This window comes from Rissa tridactyla, chromosome W, assembly GCF_028500815.1.
Source record: "Rissa tridactyla isolate bRisTri1 chromosome W, bRisTri1.patW.cur.20221130, whole genome shotgun sequence".
Classification (NCBI taxonomy): domain Eukaryota; kingdom Metazoa; phylum Chordata; class Aves; order Charadriiformes; family Laridae; genus Rissa; species Rissa tridactyla.
Window position 1 is genome coordinate 23,194,660 of NC_071496.1, and position 25,341 is coordinate 23,220,000.

The window sequence follows — 25,341 nt, forward strand, 5'->3', positions numbered from 1 at the left end:
AGTAGATTTTTATCTCCAACCTGTGAGTCACTTAAATCCTACTAATTTTTGCATCCAGCAAGGAGTCCCAACATTGAAAGCCATAGGAGTCTCTCTCAAGCTGAGTATCCCCTTACTGATCTGATTCATTCAATGTTGACTCCTTTTAGCTGAGATCTGCATGAGCTTCAGAACATGAAGTTTTTCTAGCCCCCACTCAAAATCCTCAAGAGCAGGCATTTTGGCTGTAAGCATCAGCCTGTTCATAGGTGCAGGAGGCAGTGTTCACCTGTAAAGGTGCTTCTTGAATGCACACTCTTTGTTTCCCCTGAGAGGCAGTGAGATGTATTTAGTCTCTGTTGTGGTTTAACCCCAGCCAGCAACTAAGCACGACACAGCCGCTCACTCACTCACCCCCGGTGGGATGGGGGAGAGAATCAGAAGGGTAAAAGTGAGAAAACTCTTAGGTTGAGATAAAGACAGTTTAATAGGTAAAGCAAAAGCCACACATGCAAGGAAAGCAAAACAAGGAATTCGTTCACTACGTCCCATCAGCAGGCAGGTGTTCAGCCATCTCCAAGGAAGCAGGGCTCCATCATGCATAATGATTACTTGGGAAGACAAAATGCCATAATTCTGAACGTCCCCCCCCTCCTCTTTCTTCCCCCAGCTTTATATACTGAGCATGATGTCATATGGTATGGAATATCCCTTTGGTCAGTTGGGGTCAGCAGTCCCGGCTGTGTCCCCTCCCAACTTCTTGTGCACTCCCAGCCTACTCATTGGTAGGGCGGTGTGAGAAGCAGAAAAGGCCTCGACTCTGTGTAAGCTCTGCTCAGCAATAACTAAAACATCCCTGTATTATCAACACTATTTTCAGCACAGATCTATAACATAGCCCCATACTAGCTGCTATGAAGAAACTTAAGTCTATCCTAGCTAAAACCAGCACAGTCTCTTAGGTAGTTTGTTGGACTACACTATAGGTGGATGGATTTAACAGAAATATAGGTATGATTATATGTCAAAGTGATCTCTGTATGGGGAAGAATACTAAATAAAAGTGCATGAATGGATAATATAACATTAGCAGATTCTCATGTAAATGCTCAGTTATGTATTCTTGTTGAAGGCTGCCGCTATGAGCAGATTTTGAAATGGTTTATTATGCATTAATTTGCAGGGCTGGACACTTTAAATAATAGTGGACCACAAATCTTTCCAGATGAAAAAATTGTAGAGGAAGGCTTTGACATCACTGTTGCATTGGATGGAAAGGTCAAATCATTAAGGAATTATTTTTAGTTCCAGCTGTTCATTATTTCAATCGCACAAACAGTCAAGTTGGACTTCTCACTGTGAAAAATGTGGCACATCAAGAAATGCCTCATATCACTGTCTACTGTCAAGAGTCTTGCAATGAAGAGCAATGCTATGATCCTGCAGATTTCTTTGTGGGTAGTAAGTGAATGCTTTATTACAGTTCTGTTTTCCTGCTGTTATTAATCAAGAATGGCTGTGGGGAATAGGGAGATAAACAAAAATAGCTTGCTGTAAGATGTCATTATCCTGTTACGTCTAGCTGAACTATTTAATGTCTGACTTCAGATTTGTATGCTTGCTGTGTGAGCCGATGCAGGCAGGACGCAGGAACAACCACAAACCATGGATGGAAAGCAAAGAACAAATTTAATCTCGATACCTCACAGACCGGGGAATCTCCGAAGCAACACCCGGGCAGAGGCACGCAAGCAGGGGACGCAGGCACCGCGGCGCGAGAGAGAGTTCTTGTTAGCAAGAGTCCTTGGCAGCACGAGAGTCCTTGTTAGCTTGCAGCTTGTGCGCACAGACTCCCTGTTCTCGCTGCTATTTAAAGGGTTCAAACAGGCATAGTTTTCCCACTGTGCTTTGATCTTCTTCAACAACAGGCCAAGATTCTCAAGTGGCTAGATAAGGTGTCCCTGAGTCCATCGCAGAGCCCTGTCCAACCTGACCTTGAATGTTTCCAGGGATACAGCATCTACAACCTCTCTGGGCAACCTGTTCCACTTTTTCACCACCCTTATCATAAAAAATTTCTTCCTTATATCTATCTAGTCAGAATCTACCCTCTTTTAGTTTAAAACCATTACCCCTTGTCCTATCACTACAGGCCCTGCTAAAAACTCTGTCCCCATCTTTCTTATAAGCACCCTTTAAGTACTGTAATAAGGTCTCCCCAGAACCTTCTCTTTTCAAGTATCATGGAGAGTGGCTTGGCAACTACATCAGCCAATTCCCTCAGGACTCTGGGATGCATCTCGTCAGGTCCCATAGACTTATGTATGTTCAGGTTCCTCAGGTGGTCTCAAACCTGATCTTCTCTTACAGTGGGAGGGACTTTGCTCCCCCAGTCCCTGCCTTGCAGTCCATCCACTCGAGAGATGTGAGAAGAGAGGTTGCCAGTGAAGACTGAGGCAAAAAGGTTGTTGAGTACCTCAGCCTTCTCCTCATCTTTTGTTACCAGTTTGCCAGTTAATAGAAAAGAATAGAAGCCTTCATTTTAAATGTGTTTAGATTAATCTCATCAATTGATCCTAGGACAGGTGACTGATTTTTTTAAATATACCTACCCATTTAGGAATTCAGCTTCACTGTCTCTGTGCATGTGGTAAAAAGTCAGCACAGTCCCCCTTTTGAAGGCTGGTAGCAATTTTTACAAATGGAAAACAATACAGATTAAATTAATGAATGTATTAATGTAACAAAAAATAATAATGTGCTCAGATTGCAATTAATTTATGATGTTGTCCTGATTTTCTCTGCAGAGTAGTCACTGAATAAGTATCAGTGAAATAATGACATCTGTGGTAAACCAGGCTTTGTACACATCCATTATTCCTAGTTTGTTAATATAGTAAAAAGGTTGATGACTTCTGCCTTGACTTCTATGCTGTTGGGTTTTTTTGGTTATTCCCTCTGACAAGAATCACCTGATACACCTAATGATTTTTCCTGCCAAACTCAAGACATGAGAATAGTAACATGTATTTGGAGCCAAAGAGGAGATATCTATCTTTATGGACGTCACTCACCAAAATACACCATATCCGAAGAATAAGTCTGCTCATTGTTATATTAACTCTGGCCTGTGCAGTACAGAACAGTCAGGTTCTTTTTGTCCCTTAAAAGCTGTGGAAATGTTTTTTATCTTTGCTGCCTGCCACTTTCCAGCTCACTGATCACCTTAGTTAACAAAGTTTGAGCAGTGCAGAACTGCTTTGAGTTAGACTACCTATAAAAAAGTTGCTGGTCCATCAGACCAACTTCTACTTACTAAAGTATGTTATAACCATTCTTTTGGGTTAACTCGTTTGGATATCTTTCAGTAGATATGTAGAAACCCTGCAGTCAGGATGTACATAACTTAAAATTTTAACGTAATTATTTATTGGGTAACACACACAGGAGATAACTAGGATTTAATCAGTTGTAGGCTGAGTATTGGTGTGGTCACAGTCCATTGATACTAATGCAGAGTCAAACTGATGATTCCCAGCTAGCCCCCAGTTAGAATGATTAGTCTCCATGGCTCTTTTTCTTTAGGATTTTATAACTTTCCATGCCGGTGTTTTCCTTCTTGAGTCCTTGAGCTACTGACAATCCTACTTCTGTCTATCATTTCAGCTGCTGCTTTTTTACCTGGGTCTTGACTCCTTGCTACAGAGTCATCTAAATAGAGAGGAGACTGCAGAGAAAGAGGAACTCATAAAACAGGACAGATGCCTCAGCATTACAACAAACTTTAATCAAAAGATCTCATCAGAAGGCAGGTCATCATTGCATAACCTCCATGGTCTCTGCATCATTCACTTCTATTAAGATATTATGACGGTGATTCAAAAATTGAAGGTTAGAAGATGCATTGAAATTACTGCTTCATTTAAAAACATAACAGAAGGCATGTGAATGGTTTCATTCTTGGCAAATCAAGTCCCTATTTTAGAAAGCTGTAAACCCATGATGAAATTGCTAAAAGCAATTTAGCTGTATCTTAAAAGGATAAAGTAAACTTAGACTTTGAAGAAAACTTTCTTCTAATTGTAAGGATACCTATATTCATCCTACTTTAGGCTAAGGGAAAGAAGTGTGTGGTTTCTTATAGTCCCCTTCAGCCTTATTTTCTATGATGCTGTATTCTAGTTGGGCATCAACAATTTCAAGATCTATCCTGATTCTATGTTATGGCAAAATGTCTTTCACTCTCTTTTTTTTTTCTTTTTTTCTTTTTTCTTTTTCCTTTTTTTCTTTTTTTCTTTTTTCTCCCTCCTCTTCTTTGATAGGTTTTCCCAAAACACATTTCCACACACAGTAAGTTGTTCTGAGCAGTGCTCGTGTTCTTGGGATATAGGCCAGCAGAGGATCTGTAATATCACGGTGACTGTTGAAAACCTGCTGGGAAAGAAAACTGTTATTATTGATGTTACTGTCTTTTCAAAATAAAAAATAGGTAAATAAAATGGCAAACACCTCTCCAAATGATATATGATACAAGTGTAAGCAGCTATTGCCAGGAGAGGGGTGATGGTGCTAACCTGTCTTGGTGCTAATGTGGGACAGTAACATCTGCTCTGCTACTGTAAGGGAAGAAGAGTAGTCCAGCATCAATGAAATAAAACAGGTTATTCTGTGAGCAGTAACTGATGGCTGTGGTTCCTTCTTCCCTATTGGTCTGTTCTTTATCACGGTGTGCACCAGGTCCTATAAGTTCCTACTTACTCCTCAAAACAGGCAGTATTTCCTGTGTCCCCAGCAGTATTTGCAGTTCTCCTTGTGTCCTCTAGCCCCACCACATCCACCTTAGTGTTCCCAAGGTTCTGTGGTTCCCTTACCTGTTAAAAGAAGCAGGAGGCAACATGTGCTTTGCTTGGTTCTGAAGCTGACAGGCTGATGGACTGGGAGGCTGCTGGTGTAACTGCTGCATTCTGGCAGCGCTTCCTTCCTTAGAGGCACTGATTACAGTTTTGCTAGACCCAGTTTTTCATATGACTTGTAGAAACATATGTTAACTGTCTGTCTCATTTTTGTCTGAGAGAGACATGAGAGTTCTAAAAGTTGATTATTTGATTGTTTGGGGGTGGAAGAAATGGAGCAGGAAGAAAGTAGTAAACTGACAGGTTGTAGTGAGGCAACACAATATTATAAGCTTAGTTTTAATGGGAAATCAGACTAAAATAGGTTACATTCAATGTGCTAAGTACATTAAAGTTTCACTACAATTTTCTTTTTCCAGTTCTAGTGACTGTTACAAGTTACAGAAATGATATATAATATTTATGACGAGTTAACCTTTTAAGTAGTGATTGCAATAAAGTCTTTTATGTTTTCTCTGATCCTGGAAATATACAGTAGAATTTTCCTTACTTAAAGGATGTCAGCAAATAAAGGAAAACTGAAGTCCATCATTTCCAATTCTGCATGTGGTAGCTGGGACATTCCGTATCAAACACAAGCTCCTTTGAGCCTGAAAGTCCTCAGACGATTGTAATTCATGGTCCATGAAGTTCTAGGATAGTGGCCAAAGCTGTAAACATATCACTCACTTGCATTAACATGACTTATTCCTTATAATTGGGCTGATAAGATGGGAGAGTTTGAGATCTGCTGCTCTCGCTGAGTACTGCTTACATAGCAGTAAAGGATCTCAGAAATCTTTTGCGAGAAATAGCATTGGCACTGTTTACCAGAGGGTAACTACTGGTAGGAGTCAATGTAAGCGTTTTGAATAAAATTTCTGGTGAAAAGGCTGGATTCTGAGGTGTAGAAATGTGACAAACTTTACTCACCATGCTACATCAGGAGCTTCCACCAAGCCCTGGATTAGAGAATTTTACTGCATTTGCAATTAGCTTCTGACTTTCTTTTGACATGTTTCATGATGTTCTAAAATAGTTCCAAGTCAGCACAAGAGTTTTTTTTAATCTTATATAATATTTACTTACATTTACATTCTGAAATTAATTTTTACTAATTTATATCTGCTTCTCTTAGACCAGCAGAAAAATCTTAGACTGTATTTCTTATTTGCTTTTACTACTTCAGTAAAACACCTTAAAATACATTTGCATATATCTTATGTTTTATAAGAGCTAACTCAGATTTTCCCTTAGCACTTTATCCCACTCCACCTTTCCAGCCTTGGGAAGAATGCACAGATACAGAAATCACATTATATTGGAAACATTGAAACAAAGGAATTGAACTCTTTCGTCAGACTGAAGTGCTCCAATCCGATGGGAAAGTAGAACTGGTATGAAACCTGCATTTCATACACAAAAGCATAGCAAATATCTTTTTGATTTGAGATTAAAAAATAATTCCCCAGCAATATGAATACACTCTAAATCTTGTGAGCATGTTGGTGTGTCTGTTTTCTGGATTTGTTTGCTCCCAAGCTCTACACTAATCATGTAGTCCACATGGGCAGCCATTGCTGGCAGTAATTCATGTTCCCAACACTAGCAATACTGCTGTCTAAAGTATACGGTGTGACTGGTCTGCATATGTGGCTCTGTCCTCTGCTGGATGGGTTCTGAGATTTGTTGAAGCATATGAAAATACTTATGGGCCTTATAATTGCTGTTAGCTATTGCTAATCTTTATTTGTCATGTTTTTATGACTCTTATCATCTTACACACAAATGGTGGAGAGGCATGCTGAAGGCTTGCTTTATATTAGTCCAGGAGCTTTCTGTGTACTGTTGACTGTACTTGATGATAGTGTGTCTGATTTCTAGTGAGGGAACCCCACAGTTTTTCTTCCCATCCTCTTCCACATCCTTGAAGATGCAGACTCCTTGTCTTGTTCCACCTCTTTCACGAACAGTGAGGTTGATTGATTCTTTGCATACAAACTGTGGTTTCCCTGTAGCCCTAAAGGCATTATGAAGATCAGGAGCAAGATGTGTTCTGTCTTTAGCATTGCCCAAGAGCTGTTTGATCAAATGGCTGCTGCAGTTTACCATTTCAGGAGACCGTTTAGAGGAGATGCTTAAAAGCATGCTCACTTTTTGACTCTTGATGGAACTCACCCTGCCTCTTTGGAGGGAGGGAGGAAAAGGTTGGGGGAAAAATGGAAAGAAAAGACAGCTGTAGATGCTGTGCATATGTCTAGAACAGCATCCTACTTGCATGAACTGAGTAAGAGATCCAGATTGGGTGAGGATAAGGTCTCAGTAAATTCCCTCTTTGATGTAAAAAGTAGTTATTTGACAGGTTATGAGTGACTCCTACTCAAACAGTTACACAGAGATGGCTTGCAGACCTCTTTTTGGATCTCCCAGTCTTTGGATCTTGTGCATATCTTCTTTTTCTTTCTTTCTTTATTATTTTTATTATTGTTCCATGATTATCTTTTCCAAGTCAAGCTTAACTGGCTATCATAGGATCTAGAGGAAGAACTATTTTTTTCAGACAAAAGCCTCTTCTGTTTTTCTGTCTTGCAGCACAACAGTTCAGACACACATCTCCATGATGCCAGCATCACCCTGGGTGGACTGCAGCCATACATTGAATACACAGCTAGAAATACATCGAATACATCCCCATACACTATGGGGCAGCTAAGCATTTCTGGAGGTGAAGTCAATGGAGCAAAGCCATAACCATCAGAACAAAGGAAGCAAGTATGTCCGGCCTATTGAGAAGGGAAGCTTGAAGGATGTTGTTCACTTGCCATCTCTATTTGCTGCTACTCTTCTGCTGTGTAGCTAAAGCAGAGGCCTATTGCATGTATAAAAGTAGAAGCGCACTAGGAAAACTTTAAAAGGTGGCTTCTTAAACAACTCTCATCCTACATACCAGTCTCTTTCATTTCATCTAGTGCAGGCCGTGGGAAATCCAGATGACTGGGAGGATGGACAGACTGAGTTACAGTGTTCTGTGAAGGCTGGAGGAACTGTGCAGAGGTGGGAACAAGCACCTGGAAACTGCAAGCAAATAAAGTTTTTTCTAGGGAAATGAACCAGTCATTCATTCATAAAAAAGAAAGAAGGGAGCAACAAGCTAAAGGATAATGTTTTGTCAAGACCTGTGAGTGATGGGGAAAGAGAGGTTTTTGGGGGTTGAATTTCTTCAAATGGAAGGAAGCAGTTAATCCTTTCTGAGCCTAGAGCATCTTTATTTTGCTGTATTTATTGCAGCTCCATCAAGGAAACTGAACATCTGAAGAGAAATTATGCAGGTTCTGGGGGGGTGTAATGTCACCTTGTTCTGGAAGGTGAGACATGGGTACAGAAATGGAAGCAAAACCCTTCATAAAGGGGTTGGAAACTACTCCCATGAACTTTAACAAGTTTGTATGCACTTAATAGTAATTTGATATGAAAATGTCTTTTAAGAATTTAAGACAAATATTATATATAACATATTTCAGAATGTATGTAGCTGTATGATGGTGTGCTGTCCTGGCATTTCAGACATGTATACTTCTGTTTTTCTAAGCATTTTAACAAGAAAAATCCCATTGCTGAGATTTCTGCATTTGCATTTCAACCAGTATATGTATGCAAATAAGTATTTATATTGTTACAGAAATAATACATCAGAGTAGTTATTTTAAGTTCTAATTGCTCTTCTCATATTTTTTCAGCAATATTTAGTAAGTAATTGGTGTCTACCCACATAATTTTTTTCCCAGCAAGCACCAAGTTTTTGATCAAATGGAAGAAGTATTTTATATGAAGTAACATGGGAAAAAGTAGAAGATGGCTTTAATCCTGAATACGTCTCCTTTTCATTAGTCCATAATAGCACGAGGATTTCCATTGGTAACCATCCCTACAGAATCAGTATCATGGCAAAGAACAATGTTAATTATTCACTTCCTTCAGTGTTGATCATCCCTGGAGCTACAGGTAACAGTAGGAGTATTTTCAGTTAAACTTAGATTTCTGTTATGAGAGTTTTGTTTCCACATATTTTAAGTGAAGTGATAATTTATCATCTTGGGGGAATAAATTAACCTGGCCTGTTAACTCATATCACTGCTATCTGGAAATTATTACTGTATTTTTTCCTATAAGGTGGTAACTGTATGCATATTAAGCTTAAGTGCTTTGATCCATCCCTTGCAACAGAAAGTCTGTTTTCCACAGAATCTCCACAGAGCAAAACACATTTAGCCTTAAATTAGGGCCTCAGACCATGAGGGTGCAGCCAATGCCTTGCAGGGATCTCTTGTGTGTGATTAGCCTCTTGTGTCTTTCTGTTTATGACTCCAAGTTTTTGCAGTTGAGTTCTTTTAATGAATATATAGTAATAATTACTGGATATTTTTTGAGCTGTCAGCTTTCAGCACACAAAGAGATCAGCTTTCAGAATGTGAAAGAGCCCATATGTCTGATAGTGAGGGACCGCAACTATTTTATTGTTTTAACAGTTTAGCACATAAACTATATTGACCTTCATTTATGAATCATAGAATCATAGAATCATAGAAACTTCATGGTTGGAAAGGACCTTTGAGATCATCGAGTCCAACCATACACACACACAAAAAAAACCCCAAAAAAACCCCCAAACAAACAAACAAACAAACCCAACAACCTACAATCTCTGCCCTTCAGAGCATGCCCTGAAGTGCCAAATCTAGACGTTTCTTAAATACCTCTAGGGATGGTGACTCAACCACCTCCCTGGGCAGGCTGTTCCAGTGCCTGACCACTCTTTCTGAGGTCTCATGCAGGAACATAATAGAGACACTGTTTTGTTCATTTCTAGGCACCGAAAAAACGCTCGGTGGCTCAGAGCTTGAAGAACAGGTTAATGGTATAGATGACAGCATTTTTATTTCCTGGGAGACCAGACATACATATAACTTATATTATCGATTGGTGTAACTTTCCAACATTGCAGCCTTGTGATTTGCAGTGGAAGAGATTTGGGCCCAACACTTCCAGTGCTCTGATCGACTCAGGTGAAAGTTGAACAATTTCTGATGTCTGTGCAGCAATATTTTATGCTGTGGGCATTAATTTAATTTAGGAAACAAATCCTGTGGAATATTGAAGTCTGTGCAGTGCAAGTGTAATTCTTCAAAAGCATGTGGTGTCATGTTTTGCCTAGCAGATGAATTAGACACCACAAATGTGCCAGCACCATTAAGCCTTGGAAATCAGCACAGTATTTTAGCAAAACCTCTTCTGAGTAGCTTGTAGTAACAGCTTAAAGGAGGGTAGTGAAGTTAATGGAGTTAAAAATCTTTTAGCAGGAGAGATGCAAAATGGAACTCTGCCTTATCTGTAACATGGGTCAGGAGTTTAGATTCAGGCACTGTGCAGTGAGAGATTTAGTGCTCTCAGTGTGCCACAAAGAATGTGTCTCAGCACCACTCCTTGATTAAGGACCAGTTGTGGTTTTTTTTATCCCAGTGGTGGCCATTAAACCTAAATCCTTTCTGGCTGTATAAAAGTCACTCTGATATACTTCTGTAGCTGCAGGAATATAGCCTTCCTGGAATCTCTCGAGCTGAGAGTTCACTTTGGAATGAAACATGTTTGAACAAAATTTGGCAGAACACATTTCAATATGCAATAAATAAACTGTACCTCAATTCATACGAACACGTGGGAGCCTGCATCCTCACTGAAGGAGAGTGTGGTAACAGCCTTAATGGAAAAAAAAAATGCCATTCAGTTCCTCAGTGGGTTGCAGTTGGTTAATATGAATGGGAGTGGATGTCAGTGAAGATAACATGGAATCCTGATGCATAGGTATATGTCTACATTAAACAGTCCAAAAGATGACCTTTGTCTGTGCCAGAAATGGAAATGAAATTATCCTGCTCTTTGATGCATTCAGAGTCTTGAATACTCTGGGGCAACAAAATTATATTAAAAAAAACAACCCTAAATTCTCTCTTTCAGACACAATACGTGTTCAATTCACATTATGTACACTAAGAATTGGCTTACTCTGTGTCTTCTTCAGTTGCTTTAATAGCACAATAGCACACACAGAAGATTTCTAATGGATTATAGACCACTGTAAAAAGCAGTTAAGTAAAAGCAAAACCAAAAGACAAACTATAACCTATTTTTGTAATCAGTTCCACTATTTTCTAGCTGCTTTTGTTCTGGGGGTGAGATACAACTTCCACATCTATGGATCTGTTGCTAATAGAGCCTCCTTATTGGAGAATAAAACTGGTTATCTCTGGAAGCTACATAAGTTGGCCACATATTTAGGGTTTGTGTATTTGCTAAATTCATGTCATAAACAGAGGAATTCCACAGCCTTCCTCCTGTAACTAGCTAAACATGTATTTGCTGTGTTGTTTCTGTATCATCAGTGAAGCATTTAAAAGTCATAAAACAATGTACATGGCCTACATAGGGGATGCTTGACTAGTGCAGTGACCAGGTAGAGCCCACATTAGGGTAGCTAAACTAAGTTATGATTAGCAGTCACTGCTTTGTGTATAAAGTGGACTGCATGAAGGCCCTGTGAAGTTGACAGGGTTTTTTTGGAGCACTTTTGCTTTGTTCAGCTTTTAAATACAAGACATAAACAGAAATACCACATGGGAATTCAGAAGTTTTTCAAGTGAGAAGATAAACATTCTTGAAGAATAATGGCAAGTTTAACATGAATTTCCTTTCTTCCAGCTCCTCTGCTTGACCCTGTTGTGGAAAAAGTTGAACTGACTTTCAATGCAGCAACACTATCTTGGGATTCTTATCCCACAAATGAGTCACAGTCTGGTTTTGTAAGAGGTTACCATGTTTATGTGTTGCCTATGCAAGAGAATTGCAATTTGAAAGGATCACTGAAAATGTATTATTTTTACTTTTTCCATTCTTTGCTTAGTAAAGTTTCAGAGAAGTATTTTTCCTGTTGGCTACATTTAAAAATGAGTGACATTTATTATACAGAAATTAACATAATTTAATATAATAATTTAGTGGAAAAGTCTCCTTTTGATATTCACATGACACTGCAGTGAACAGTTTATATTCTTCAGTCTGTTACTGCAAAAAGTGAAAGCATAATCGGAGAATAAATTAAATCTTTTGATAGAGTAGGTGATATTTCCAGTGTTACTGTTCAAGACATGACACTGAACACAACACACCATACCGTATGATAGTGCACTTTGTTGAAATCTGTGAACTGTATCCACCCACTCCTCCTGCCCCTCATGTCCTTCTGCTGCAGGGCACAGCAGTGATGCACTTGCTGGCCCTTGGGAGGATGTAGGGGCTCTGCCAGGTCTGGCTGGGAGGAAAGGATTGGCAAAAGGCTGCTTCTCCTGGTTTGAAGGGCCTACAGCTGCTTGCCTCTGTGATGCGTGCAAGGGGGTTGCAAAAGTAGTAGCATGTCTTTACCCCTGGCACACATGGGGCTGCTGCCATTTTTGCTGCTGGTGTTCACTGAACACTAGCACCAGAGGGAGGAGTCCGTACAACCTAACAGCTCGTGCTACTGCCTTCCAATTGCTAGTGTTTCAGACTAAAAACTGCACAGATCAAAACCCTGGCAAAGCCTTTAAAATAGAGGGACATGGTTCTTTCTTCAAATGTACTCGTATTGAACTTACTTAAAAAAGAAATCTCTAATACTTTGACAAATTCCACATAAAATATAGGTTCTGCTGAACATTCTGTAAATATGTTTTCCTTATTTTCTGTTCATTTAACTTCTGTTCATCAAACTAAAAAAAAAAAAAAACAAACACTTTTAGAAGTGCTTGAAGTAATTGCTCCCTTTCCTTTACTCTGGGCTTCTTTCATAATTTTTTTGTTTTGTTTCATGATTCTCCTGTATCAGTTCTGAGAAAGTACTGAAAATAAGTGACTGCATTCCTGACATGCTAGCAATGGACAATAAGGCTGAAGCCCAGAAATTATATCCATGGAGCCAGTTGTCTTCAATGCCAACAGAAGAGAAGATTGATGGTCACAACTCTTCCTGGATTTTACCCTAATGAAAATGAAGAGAGAGCCTTTACACCCATATCTACACCTCAGACTCATACTTGGTTTGAAAATTTTGCTTATTCTTCTCATCTTGCAGTTGAATCTGACCCCTATCAAATACCAGAGACACTAGAAACAAGCATGCCAGACCTGTCAGTAGTGCTGTACCAGCCACACTGCTACTTCTATATTTTTAATGAAGATGCTGCCGCATCACCCAGAGAAACAGCTGGCAGAAAGGTAAGTCTGAGATAGATATATGTCACAAACAGCTGTGCACTGCCTAGGGAGGAGGCTTTGATGTACTCTCTTCCATTGAGTCCGTACAGTGTTTGGGTTACACAATATAAATAAGAGTTTCTGAAACCACGACTTCTGTTTTGATGAAGGCTTTCGCAAGCCCAACTGCCCTACTTCTGTTAACACTGCAAAGTTGTTGCTTCAGGACTAGTTTAAAAATAGCGACTTGTGCACTGGAATGATGTGTGCTATGGTATCATCACAAGTTACAGGCATTATGTAAGATTTACAGGCCAATGTTTTGTGGCCTATATTACGTAGAGGGTTAGATCACAGAAGTTCATCTTAGCCTGATGCAAAGAACTACTATATTTTGCAGAGGTTAAAAATTTATTCAGAAAGAGGGCCAAGTTAAACAAACAGGTAGGTTGTTGTGCTCAAGGAGTGTATTTCACTTGCAGTATTCTGTGCACTTACTATGTGCTCTGGGCACCCCTAGCCAGCGTGTATTGTGCAGCTGTGCATGGAGCATTACCTGGCTTCAGAGTATGCCTCAGAACAGTAACATCAGCAGGGGGTGGTGGTGGTTGGGTTGTATTTCTCTCTCAAACGATGTGAGGAATCAACATGTAAGAGTCACCTGCATTCAATGTGGTGCATTACTGAACAATTGGAAAGAACTTTGTCTTTGCTACAAGTGCTACCCTGTGCAACAAAATCCTATGATCTTCCTGCTTTTACTTCACCTGTCTTCCAACTACACTCGGTGGGTGAAAGAGCACAGAAAACAGATTTTTATAGTACAGGCCCCTGTTAGTAGGCTGCCACTCTCATTTCTGGTAACTGCAGCTCCTTACACTTCTACCTCCTCTGCCTGGAAGAATGACCCTTTAAAATCCTAAACAAAATCCTCTTAACTAAACAAAGAAATGTAGGGAGTTAGTTCCTTTCCACTTGTTTTTCCAGCAGGACGGCTGTTTGCAGAGGTGTTATCATGGCACTGTCTTTCGTCTTGTGCACATGAACTTTACTTCTTTTGGCATTAACCCTTGCACTTATGTAGCAAGCTCCAAACAACCAGGTAAGTAAACATGGTACATCATATTCAGGCTGCATATCAGCTAGATTTTTCTAACACTACATTTGCATGTGTTAAAACAAACAAAACAAACCTTCTTCAGCTAGTGATAAAAGGCATTGCTAACTTATTTCAAAACTCAACAAAGACATTCTTCTTGATACTATACTTTTTATCTTGCAATATTTGCAGAAACACAAATTGAGTACCATAGATTTTTATTATAACTCTCAGAATCCCTACATTAGGCAGCAGTGGCACCATTTGATTCCATTTTGATTCCATGGCATTCCATTTTAATTCTTAAAAATTGTATATTTGTAATGAAGCAGAACAGCTGGAATTGTATTTAAAAGTCTCGTCAGATTAACATCCATATGTGCAAGGAAGCATTTGGTTTTGCCTAATTATGATGCTGTTCAATACAAGATGAAGAATTATACATGAAAGACCTGAGTCTGGAACATTTCACAAATATAAGACTTCAACTTGGAGCACAGAATAATCAGTTTTCAAAAGCAAAAAAAATAAGTGTTTTTTTACAATTTGATCTTCAGCTGAGATAATTTGTTAAAATGCATTACTCTTCTTCCCTATGTTTAACTAGCTAATCACACTTCCTAAAAATTAAGCAGCTGCAGACAGAAATGAGTTTTGATACTGAACCAGGTTTTATATTGTTGCTTATATATAGTATTGTAATGTTGATGATCAGCATTGCCACAGGAAAAAACCAACACAATTTTACATAGACTGTCCTGGTTCCGGTGGGGATAGGGTTAACTTTTCCTGGTATTCCATGCCATGTGAGCCACGCCCACCCTGAGCTGCCGGGGGAGGGGGCAGGAAGTTGCTGCTTAAAAGCGGGCTGGGGCGGCCCGGGTCCGGCCGGCGAGCGGCGAGCGGCGGGGGGAGCGGCGGTTCCGTAATCGCGTTTGTATATTCCCCTGTCCGTGTTGTTGTTGGTTGCCTGTTCCCTTTGCTGTTCTATTAAACTGCCTTTGTCTCAACCCAAGAGTCTTGCCTTTTCTTACGATTCTTCCTGTGTTTGGAAGGCACGAGCGAGCGACACGTGGTTCTTTGTTGCCGTCTGAGGCTAAACCACGGCAGTCCTTTTTGGCGCCCAACGTGGGGCTCGAAGGGTTGAGATAACGACAGAATCCAACTAGAACGTGGAAAAAACGGTTTTGGTTTTTTTTTTGTATGCATTTATTTTATTAGGTAAGTAGTCACTGGTCATCATGTTGCTTGGTTTGTTCTCATGGCTGTGTTACATAAATTCCTATATGGCTTATGTACTCCCTGCGATGCTGTTTACCATGTCTGGAACAGGGATGAGGATTATCATTCTGCTGTCCTGTGCGATATCTGTTTATGATATGATAACATCACTGTTCAGACGGCTATTTTGGGGTGTTTATGCGGTTTTGCTGTCCTGTCTGTACATTGAACACCGTCTCTCAGAATTTGTTAATAATTTCCCCAGCCCTTTTGCCTCCCTTTTCTCCTTCGGGTCAGGTATGACAGCTTTTGAGAATTTTGAATATCCTTGGGATACTCAAACTAGCGTGTTCGTAGTGCTATGTCTCCTGAATACGTTCCAGGTCTTGTTTAGGGTTAAGCGACTATTTAAGACTACCACCCGGAGATCTGCTCCGAGGCTGGATAGTCAGGGGTGGCATGGCATGTGGGAGAGCATGGGCAGGTACCTAGAGAACTACTCACCTCCAATGGTCTGGGACTTCACCCCTGAACAATTACAGGACCCTGATAAAGTGGTAGAATATTTGAAGGGAAAATGCTGTGGCTATTCTAGAGAGGCACAACTCACCGCACTGTGCTGGGCCCTGGCCAGTATCTACCAGGCACTGCTCAGAATTATGCAGCACCCTCAAGGGGAAGAGATGGAAACCAGACCTGCGGCGGCCCCTGCGGCGGCCCCTGCGGCTGCTGCAATCCTTGCGGCGGCCCCTGCGGCTGCTGCAACCCCCGCGACGGACACTGCGGCTGCTGCAACCCCCGCGACGGACACTGCGGCTACTGCAACCCCCGCGACAGACACTGCGGCTACTGCAACCCCCGTGGTAGCCACTGCCACTGAACCAGGGAACCAACCCATGCCAGTATCAGTTGCCCCCATACAGAAGAAGAAGTACACAAAGAAATCAGTTCGCTTAGTAAGAGATGATGATGAACCAGGGCCATCACGAGAGCAGGAGGAAGAGGCAGAACCAGAGATAATTACTCGATCCCTATCCTTGAGTGAGCTGTGAGATATGCAAAAAGATTTTAGCCGACTTTCAGGCGAGCACATTGTCACCTGGCTGCTCCGGTGCTGGGATAATGGGGCCAGTAGCCTGGAATTAGAGGGTAGGGAGGCCAGGCAGCTGGGATCCCTGTCTAGGGAAGGCGGCATTGACAAGGCGATGGGGGAAAAAGACCCAAGCCCTCAGCCTCTGGAAACGACTCCTGTTAGGCGTGAGGGAGAGGTACCCCTTCAGCGAGGATGTTGTATGTCAGCCAAGCAAGTGGACTACCATGGAAAGAGGTATCCAGTACCTGAGAGAATTAGCCGTGTGGGAGATGATTTATTATGACTTTGACAATGCAGACTTACCCACAGACCCTGATGAGGTGCGATGCACAAGGCCCATGTGGCGGAAGTTTGTACGGAGCGCACCATCATCATATGCCAACTCCCTGGCAGTAATGGAATGGAAAGGTGAAGAGGGACCAACGGTGGATGAGGTAGCTGGCCGGCTCCGGCGATATGAAGAAAGTCTCTCTTCCCCCCTTGTCTCAGCTGTGGAGAAACTGTCGCGGAAGGTCCAGCAACTTGAAGAGAATATGTCCTACTCCCCACCTGTACGGGCCAGCGTCTCAGCTATTAGGAGCAGGCATTTCCCCACTCAAGAGAGAGAGTACGGAGGGTACACACCACGAGGCACCCTGTGGTTCTACCTGCGGGACCACGGAGAGGACATGAGGAAGTGGGACGGACAACCTACTTCGATCCTGCGGACACGGGTACAGGAGTTGCAAGGAAGGACAACCACAAAAGGGGATCCCTCCAGGAAAAGTGCCGCCCCAGTTTCCAGTGGGCCGTTCCCCAGACAAAGCAGAAGGCTTGATCTTGCTTCTGATCCTCTTGAAGGAACTTCCAAGTCATTTATGCAAGAAGTGAGTAATGGATACTATGACCAGTATTAGGGGGGCCCTGCCTCCGGCCAGGTGGAGGAAAGGGATAACCGGGTTTATTGGACGGTGTGGATTCGATGGCCTGGCACATCAGACCCACAGGAGTATAAGGCTCTAGTGGACACGGGTGCGCAGTGTACTTTAATACCATCAAGCTATAGAGGGGCAGAACCCATTTGTATTTCTGGGGTGACAGGGGGATCCCAAGAGTTGACTGTACTGGAGGCAGAAGTGAGCCTAACTGGGAATGAGTGGCAAAAGCATCCCATTGTGACTGGCCCAGAGGCTCCATGCATCCTTGGTATAGATTACCTCAGGAGAGGGTATTTTAAGGACCCAAAAGGGTACCGCTGGGCCTTTGGCATAGCTGCTTTGGAGACAGAGGAAGTTAAACAGTTGTCTGCCTTGCCTGGTCTCTCAGAGGATTCTTCTGTTGTGGGGTTGTTGAGGGTCAAAGAACAACAGGTGCCGATTGCTACCACAACGGTGCATCGGCGGCAGTATCGCACTAACCGAGACTCTCTGATTCCCATCCATGAGCTGATTCGTCAACTAGAGGTTCAAGGAGTGATCAGCAAGACTCGCTCACCCTTTAACAGTCCCATATGGCCGGTGCGAAAATCTAATGGAGAGTGGAGGCTAACTGTAGACTATCGTGGCCTGAATGAAGTCACGCCACCGCTGAGTGCTGCTGTGCCGGACATGCTAGAACTCCAGTACGAACTGGAGTCCAAGGCAGCCAAGTGGTATGCCACGATTGATATAGCGAATGCATTCTTCTCAATCCCTTTGGCAGCAGAGTGCAGGCCACAGTTTGCTTTCACTTGGAGGGGCATCCAATACACCTGGAATCGACTGCCCCAGGGGTGGAAACACAGCCCCACCATTTGCCATGGACTGATCCAGACTGCACTGGAACAGGGTGAAGCTCCAGAACATCTGCAGTACATTGATGACATCATTGTATGGGGAAACACAGCAGAAGAAGTTTTTGAGAAAGGGAGTAAAATAGTCCAAATCCTTCTGAACGCTGGTTTTGCTATAAAGCGAAGTAAGGTCAAGGGACCTGTGCAGGAGATCCAGTTTTTAGGAATAAAATGGCAAGATGGACGCCGTCAGATTCCAATGGATGTGATCAACAAAATAGCAGCTATGTCTCCACCAACTAGTAAAAAGGAAACACAGGCTTTCTTAGGTATTGTGGGTTTTTGGAGAATGCATATCCCAGATTACAGTCAAATTGTAAGCCCTCTGTATCAAGTAACCCGGAAGAAGAATGATTTTAAATGGGGTCCTGAGCAACGACAAGCTTTTGAACAAATCAAACAGGAAATAGTCCATGCAGTGGCCCTGGGGCCAGTCCGGGCAGGACAAGATGTTAAAAATGTGCTCTACACTGCAGCCGGGGAGAACGGCCCTACCTGGAGCCTCTGGCAGAAAGCACCAGGGGAGACTCGAGGTCGACCCCTAGGGTTTTGGAGTCGTGGATACAGAGGATCCGAAGCCCGCTACACTCCAACAGAAAAAGAGATATTGGCAGCATATGAAGGGGTTCGAGCTGCTTCGGAAGTGGTTGGTACAGAAGCACAGCTCCTCTTAGCACCTCGACTGCCGGTGCTGGGTTGGATGTTCAAAGAAAGGGTCCCCACCACACATCATGCAACCGATGCTACATGGAGTAAGTGGATTGCACTGATCACGCAGCGAACTCGAATGGGAAAACCCCAGTCGCCCGGGAATTCTGGAAGTGATCATGGACTGGCCAGAAGGCAAGGATTTCGGAATGTCACCAGAGGAGGAGGTGACGCATGCAGAAGAGGCCCCACCATATAATAAACTGCCAGAAAATGAGAAGAAATATGCCCCTGTTCACTGATGGGTCCCTGCCGTATTGTGGGAAAGCATCGAAAGTGGAAGGCTGCTGTGTGGAGTCCTACACGACGGGTTGCAGAAGCCAGTGAGGGACAGGGTGAATCGAGCCAGTTTGCAGAGGTGAAGGCTATTCAGCTGGCTTTGGACATTGCTGAGCGAGAAAAATGGCCAGTACTTTATCTCTACACTGACTCATGGATGGTGGCAAATGCTCTGTGGGGATGGTTACAGCAGTGGAAGCAGGGCAAACTGGCAGCGCAGAGGCAAACCCATCTGGGCTGCTGACCTATGGCAAGATATTGCTGCCCAGATAGAGAATCTGGTTGTGAAAGTACGCCATGTAGATGCCCACGTACCAAAGAATCGGGCCACGGAGGAACATCAGAACAACCAGCAGGTGGATCGGGCCGCTAGGATTGAAGTGGCTCAGGTGGATCTGGACTGGCAACATAAGGGTGAAACTATTCATAGCTCGGTGGGCCCATGACTCCTCAGGCCATCAAGGGAGAGATGCGACATATAGATGGGCTCGTGGACCGAGGGGTGGACTTGACCATGGACACTATTGCACAGGTCATCCATGAATGTGAGACATGCGCTGCGATCAAACAAGCCAAGCGTTTGAAGCCTCTTTGTATGGAGGGCGATGGCTGAAATACAAATATGGGGAGGCCTGGCAGATTGATTATATCACGCTGCCACAAACCCGTCAAGGCAAGCGCTATGTGCTCACAATGGTGGAAGCAACCACTGGATGGCTGGAAACATACCCTGTGCCCCATGCCACTGCCCGGAACACTATCCTGGGCCTTGAAAAGCAAGTCCTGTGGCGACATGGTACCCCAGAGAGAATTGAGTCGGACAATGGGACTCATTTCCGAAACAGCCTCATAGACACCTGGGCCAAAGAGCATGGTATCGAGTGGGTGTATCACATCCCCTATCACGCCCCAGCCTCTGGGAAGATAGAACGATACAATGGACTGTTAAAAACTACACTGAGAGCAATGGGCGGTGGGACTTTCAAACACTGGGATACGCATTTAGCAAAAGCTACCTGGCTAGTTAACCACCAGGGGATCTAACAATCGGGCTGGCCCTGCCCAATCAAAACTTCCACGTACTGTAGAAGGGGATAAAGTCCCCGTAGTGCACATGAAGAATATGCTAGGGAAGACAGTCTGGGTTAGTCCTGCCTCAGGCAAAGGCAAACCCATCCGTGGGATTGCTTTGCCCAAGACCTGGGTGCACTTGGTGGGTGATGCGGAAGGATGGGGAAGTCCGATGTGTACCTCATGGAGATCTGATTTTGGGCGAGAATAGCCAATGAATCAGATTGTGTGCTGTTAATTGCTAAGTAACACTGTCACTGTATGTCCTCATTGCTATCAGTTGTACTACAAGTAAGGCACAGGGGTGATGGGATAAGAACTGATCTCAGCAGCCGGCGCCTAGCAGTTTCCTCAAGATCTACATCTTCAGCCTACAGACTGCGTGCATGAGCCACACCAGGTGCACCAGTCACAAGCTCCGAAAATACAGCATGCAACAGACCAGCACCACCCCAGCATCTCACCTGCCCTGAGAGACTGTTCTAACAGATGGAGCCCAAAGCCGTGGATTAAAAGAACTCAACGGACACTTTGGAGGGATGACCCATAAACTAAGGGTATTATATGTGTGTATATATATATATATAACAGGGGAAAGTGGTGGCAATTCATTGGAACCTGCTGGGCATGGCATAGATGGTATGGAATAAGGGGTGGATAATGTCCTGGTTCCGGTGGGGATAGGGTTAACTTTTCCTGTTGATCATCCCTGGAGCTACAGGTAACAGTAGGAGTATTTTCAGTTAAACTTAGATTTCTGTTATGAGAGTTTTGTTTCCACATATTTTAAGTGAAGTGATAATTTATCATCTTGGGGGAATAAATTAACCTGGCCTGTTAACTCATATCACTGCTATCTGGAAATTATTACTGTATTTTTTCCTATAAGGTGGTAACTGTATGCATATTAAGCTTAAGTGCTTTGATCCATCCCTTGCAACAGAAAGTCTGTTTTCCACAGAATCTCCACAGAGCAAAACACATTTAGCCTTAAATTAGGGCCTCAGACCATGAGGGTGCAGCCAATGCCTTGCAGGGATCTCTTGTGTGTGATTAGCCTCTTGTGTCTTTCTGTTTATGACTCCAAGTTTTTTGCAGTTGAGTTCTTTTAATGAATATATAGTAATAATTACTGGATATTTTTTGAGCTGTCAGCTTTCAGCACACAAAGAGTCAGCTTTCAGAATGTGAAAGAGCCCATATGTCTGATAGTGAGGGACCGCAACTATTTTATTGTTTTAACAGTTTAGCACATAAACTATATTGACCTTCATTTATGAATCATAGAATCATAGAATCATAGAAACTTCATGGTTGGAAAGGACCTTTGAGATCATCGAGTCCAACCATACACACACACAAAAAAAAACCCCAAAAAAACCCCCAAACAAACAAACAAACAAACCCAACAACCTACAATCTCTGCCCTTCAGAGCATGCCCTGAAGTGCCAAATCTAGACGTTTCTTAAATACCTCTAGGGATGGTGACTCAACCACCTCCCTGGGCAGGCTGTTCCAGTGCCTGACCACTCTTTCTGAGGTCTCATGCAGGAACATAATAGAGACACTGTTTTGTTCATTTCTAGGCACCGAAAAAAACGCTCGGTGGCTCAGAGCTTGAAGAACAGGTTAATGGTATAGATGACAGCATTTTTATTTCCTGGGAGACCAGACATACATATAACTTATATTATCGATTGGTGTAACTTTCCAACATTGCAGCCTTGTGATTTGCAGTGGAAGAGATTTGGGCCCAACACTTCCAGTGCTCTGATCGACTCAGGTGAAAGTTGAACAATTTCTGATGTCTGTGCAGCAATATTTTATGCTGTGGGCATTAATTTAATTTAGGAAACAAATCCTGTGGAATATTGAAGTCTGTGCAGTGCAAGTGTAATTCTTCAAAAGCATGTGGTGTCATGTTTTGCCTAGCAGATGAATTAGACACCACAAATGTGCCAGCACCATTAAGCCTTGGAAATCAGCACAGTATTTTAGCAAAACTCTCTTCTGAGTAGCTTGTAGTAACAGCTTAAAGGAGGGTAGTGAAGTTAATGGAGTTAAAAATCTTTTAGCAGGAGAGATGCAAAATGGAACTCTGCCTTATCTGTAACATGGGTCAGGAGTTTAGATTCAGGCACTGTGCAGTGAGAGATTTAGTGCTCTCAGTGTGCCACAAAGAATGTGTCTCAGCACCACTCCTTGATTAAGGACCAGTTGTGGTTTTTTTTATCCCAGTGGTGGCCATTAAACCTAAATCCTTTCTGGCTGTATAAAAGTCACTCTGATATACTTCTGTAGCTGCAGGAATATAGCCTTCCTGGAATCTCTCGAGCTGAGAGTTCACTTTGGAATGAAACATGTTTGAACAAAATTTGCAGAACACATTTCAATATGCAATAAATAAACTGTACCTCAATTCATACGAACACGTGGGAGCCTGCATCCTCACTGAAGGAGAGTGTGGTAACAGCCTTAATGGAAAAAAAAAATGCCATTCAGTTCCTCAGTGGGTTGCAGTTGGTTAATATGAATGGGAGTGGATGTCAGTGAAGATAACATGGAATCCTGATGCATAGGTATATGTCTACATTAAACAGTCCAAAAGATGACCTTTGTCTGTGCCAGAAATGGAAATGAAATTATCCTGCTCTTTGATGCATTCAGAGTCTTGAATACTCTGGGGCAACAAAATTATATTAAAAAAAACAACCCTAAATTCTCTCTTTCAGACACAATACGTGTTCAATTCACATTATGTACACTAAGAATTGGCTTACTCTGTGTCTTCTTCAGTTGCTTTAATAGCACAATAGCACACACAGAAGATTTCTAATGGATTATAGACCACTGTAAAAAGCAGTTAAGTAAAAGCAAAACCAAAAGACAAACTATAACCTATTTTTGTAATCAGTTCCACTATTTTCTAGCTGCTTTTGTTCTGGGGGTGAGATACAACTTCCACATCTATGGATCTGTTGCTAATAGAGCCTCCTTATTGGAGAATAAAACTGGTTATCTCTGGAAGCTACATAAGTTGGCCACATATTTAGGGTTTGTGTATTTGCTAAATTCATGTCATAAACAGAGGAATTCCACAGCCTTCCTCCTGTAACTAGCTAAACATGTATTTGCTGTGTTGTTTCTGTATCATCAGTGAAGCATTTAAAAGTCATAAAACAATGTACATGGCCTACATAGGGGATGCTTGACTAGTGCAGTGACCAGGTAGAGCCCACATTAGGGTAGCTAAACTAAGTTATGATTAGCAGTCACTGCTTTGTGTATAAAGTGGACTGCATGAAGGCCCTGTGAAGTTGACAGGGTTTTTTTGGAGCACTTTTGCTTTGTTCAGCTTTTAAATACAAGACATAAACAGAAATACCACATGGGAATTCAGAAGTTTTTCAAGTGAGAAGATAAACATTCTTGAAGAATAATGGCAAGTTTAACATGATTTCCTTTCTTCCAGCTCCTCTGCTTGACCCTGTTGTGGAAAAAGTTGAACTGACTTTCAATGCAGCAACACTATCTTGGGATTCTTATCCCACAAATGAGTCACAGTCTGGTTTTGTAAGAGGTTACCATGTTTATGTGTTGCCTATGCAAGAGAATTGCAATTTGAAAGGATCACTGAAAATGTATTATTTTTACTTTTTTCCATTCTTTGCTTAGTAAAGTTTCAGAGAAGTATTTTTCCTGTTGGCTACATTTAAAAATGAGTGACATTTATTATACAGAAATTAACATAATTTAATATAATAATTTAGTGGAAAAGTCTCCTTTTGATATTCACATGACACTGCAGTGAACAGTTTATATTCTTCAGTCTGTTACTGCAAAAAGTGAAAGCATAATCGGAGAATAAATTAAATCTTTTGATAGAGTAGGTGATATTTCCAGTGTTACTGTTCAAGACATGACACTGAACACAACACACATACCGTATGATAGTGCACTTTGTTGAAATCTGTGAACTGTATCCACCCACTCCTCCTGCCCCTCATGTCCTTCTGCTGCAGGGCACAGCAGTGATGCACTTGCTGGCCCTTGGGAGGATGTAGGGGGGCTCTGCCAGGTCTGGCTGGGAGGAAAGGATTGGCAAAAGGCTGCTTCTCCTGGTTTGAAGGGCCTACAGCTGCTTGCCTCTGTGATGCGTGCAAGGGGGTTGCAAAAGTAGTAGCATGTCTTTACCCCTGGCACACATGGGGCTGCTGCCATTTTTGCTGCTGGTGTTCACTGAACACTAGCACCAGAGGGAGGAGTCCGTACAACCTAACAGCTCGTGCTACTGCCTTCCAATTGCTAGTGTTTCAGACTAAAAACTGCACAGATCAAAACCCTGGCAAAGCCTTTAAAATAGAGGGACATGGTTCTTTCTTCAAATGTACTCGTATTGAACTTACTTAAAAAAGAAATCTCTAATACTTTGACAAATTTCCACATAAAATATAGGTTCTGCTGAACATTCTGTAAATATGTTTTCCTTATTTTCTGTTCATTTAACTTCTGTCATCAAACTAAAAAAAAAAAAAAACAAACACTTTTAGAAGTGCTTGAAGTAATTGCTCCCTTTCCTTTACTCTGGGCTTCTTTCATAATTTTTTTGTTTTGTTTCATGATTCTCCTGTATCAGTTCTGAGAAAGTACTGAAAATAAGTGACTGCATTCCTGACATGCTAGCAATGGACAATAAGGCTGAAGCCCAGAAATTATATCCATGGAGCCAGTTGTCTTCAATGCCAACAGAAGAGAAGATTGATGGTCACAACTCTTCCTGGATTTTACCCTAATGAAAATGAAGAGAGAGCCTTTACACCCATATCTACACCTCAGACTCATACTTGGTTTGAAAATTTTGCTTATTCTTCTCATCTTGCAGTTGAATCTGACCCCTATCAAATA

The 25,341-nt window shown here is 42.1% G+C and overlaps 1 pseudogene; it reads left to right on the forward strand.

Annotated features, from left to right (window-relative positions):
• The window catches only part of LOC128901908 (oncostatin-M-specific receptor subunit beta-like), a 38,853-nt pseudogene that overhangs the window by 1,745 nt on the left and 11,767 nt on the right, over positions 1 to 25,341 (forward strand).